This window comes from Macaca fascicularis, chromosome 6, assembly GCF_037993035.2.
Source record: "Macaca fascicularis isolate 582-1 chromosome 6, T2T-MFA8v1.1".
NCBI classification, from domain to species: Eukaryota; Metazoa; Chordata; class Mammalia; order Primates; family Cercopithecidae; genus Macaca; species Macaca fascicularis.
Window position 1 is genome coordinate 26,562,712 of NC_088380.1, and position 2,735 is coordinate 26,565,446.

Below are 2,735 nucleotides of genomic sequence, written 5' to 3' on the forward strand. Positions count from 1 at the left end.
GTAATATACATATATTTGTAATATATATAGAATAATTACCATAAAACACCATTTCTAGTAAAATATACATAGAAATTCAAATAAGGTTGATGTTTAAGTTCCTTTCTAACAATGACTCTACCAATTTTATAACTGTTTAAGTCTTCTCTTCATTCTTATAGACATATAATTGTTACTTTGGGAATCAGTTAACTTGTCTTTTATATTTCATTTCCTAAGTGCTAAGTGGAGTTTCCCTGGGAAAAGCTGTCGTTTGCTGTCAATATCTGGCTCCCAGTTACATTTGCAGCACAAAGCATTTGAATTGACTGTTACAATGTAAGATTTCTTGCAGCCTTATCTTTTATACACTTCCTATCTTGTTGTGGAAAAGCAAAAGTCATATACCACAGTAAGAAGGAAGCCTTCTGATCTAATCTTCAACAGAACATAAGGTCAAATGCTTATGTTCTGGTGAAGATTAAAGAATATATATTCACTACTTATGTGACATTATAATACCTTATTTTTCTTCTAATCATTAATATTGAACTTAACTATCCATAATGTAAAAGTAAATGCATTACCATAGAAATATGGGCTTCTTATGAAATTGTGGAGCATTGTTTCTAGTTTACTATATATTTAAATACATTATATTTTTAAAAGCAAAATGATATAACACACACAAAGCGGTATAAGAATAAAATAACGTTTCAATAGAAATTTCCTCTCTTTGAACTTCAATTTATAGATGATACATAAAGCTAGAAATATGTTGAAACTTTCTAATATAATCAATGAATTTTCTCTTTTAATCAGAATAATTCCACAAAACAATTCAAAATAACTAACATATGTTATACAAATAGAATAGATTACACAGTGGATTTTTAATCTTCTACAAATAGTTTATAACAGCTTTGCACATTGGCAGTATTATAGCTAGAGGTTTATTCAAGAAGTGTTTATTGTTAATTGAAGACGTTCCCAATTCCTCACCATGATGACTTGTAATATAGTCAACATTGGCAATTTTTGATATTATCCACAGAAACTAAAAAAAAAAAGTTTATAACAACAAATACCAGTTAATATGTAAAGGATAAAGCAATGTTTATATGCCTTGAAACTTTAGTATACTTGAGTAAACAAGTATAATAGTGACAAATTCTTTAACTTTTACTCAAAAGCTGTGATATCTGAGCCTTAATAAAAATAGATAAATAATAAGTAAAAAAAAGAAGACTTGTTGCTAAATTATAAATCTTTCTTTTTTTTTTTGGAGGGATCTCACTCTGTTATCCAGGCTGGAGTACAGTGGCGCGATCTCAGCTCACTGCAAACTCTGCCTCCTGGGCTCAAGGGATTCTCATACCTCAGCCTCCCAAGTAGCTGGAACTACAGGCATCTGCCACCATACCCAGCTAATTTCTGTATTTTTAGTAGAGACGGGATTTCACCATGTTGGTCAGGCTGGTCTTGAGCTCCTGACCTCAAGTGATCCACCGACCTCAGCCTCCCAAAGTGCTAGGATTATAGGCGTGAGTTTCCGCGCCCGGCCTAAATTGTTATTCTTAGAAAACTCATTTTAATAAGTGGATAATACTAAAAGAAATATAATAAATGCAAATTAACTTGTAAAATTGATAGATGGATTTTAAGAGGAATGAATGTCTAACAGAATTTCACCAAAGCAAATTACATTAGACTTAATTTATTTAATAAATAAGATGCCTACATTTGAGATTTCTTATGAAGATATAGCAACTACTTTTCAGAAAACATTTTATTCAATTTGAAAAGAAAATTTGTGCAGCAAGTTTTAGTAGAGTAAGGATAGAAGAAATATTTTAATTCATAGAGTGTCACAGCAGTTAAAATTATTTTATGAAGAAAATATAAATAGCATTTTTTATTTGAACTCTAACTTAAGAATAAGGAATGTTATGCATCATTTAAATTTTTATAAAAATAATAAAATGTGCTACTTTTACCATTTTAACCAAAGAAAGAAAAAAATGGTTCAAAGGAAAACAGTTAAAGAAATGTAGATGCTGACTCAGATGGAAAAATGAGAGATCATCAAGTCAGTAAAGAAAATCATTTAGAAATAGACATATAAAGTCACATTCAATATGACCATGCTGAAAAGAAAAGAGAATATGTTATTTTGTTTTTGAAACAAGGGGCAATTTATACAAAGAAACATGGCAGGTAATATTTGGTTTATGGAAATTTCACCAGTGGCAGTAGGAATGCATGGGTTAGATCAGACCAAGTGTCAGTGCTAGTTAGTTCTTAACAGAAAAAAGTACATGGAAGCAATACAAATGGAGTGAATGTTAATCTAAGACTGCACATAATGACTACTAGACTAATTTATTCACAAAGGATCACACAAGCAGTGAAATTCAGAGATAAAGCAGAATGCCTGCTAGACACCAAGCTGTTATTAGAAGTGGCAGACATGCAGTGTGTGATTAAAGAAGCAGTAATAGTTGAAATAATTCACTGTGCGAATTTCAGTTGCCTGCACTTTCTTCCAGTCTGTTAGTAACTGTTTCTAGCAGAACAAAATCTTAGAATAAGGGACCTGTAAAATTCACTGGTTCTTTACAGTCAGCAAACCAAAGATATGAGAGAGGCTCTTGACACAAACAAATGTACCATTTCATAAACTGACATCTCTATATTGTACTTTTTTTCAATTTATACTTTTGAAAACTGTTACATCTGTATCAGTTAAAATGATT

At 30.8% G+C, this 2,735-nt stretch overlaps 1 non-coding gene across 1 annotated transcript; it reads left to right on the forward strand.

Moving 5' to 3' along the window:
* The first annotated feature begins 898 nt into the window (after positions 1-898).
* On the forward strand, positions 899-1,036 carry LOC123574339 (U4 spliceosomal RNA). The gene has a single exon (XR_006699207.1). It is a non-coding gene; the product is annotated as a U4 spliceosomal RNA (small nuclear RNA).
* Positions 1,037-2,735: the final 1,699 nt, after the last annotated feature.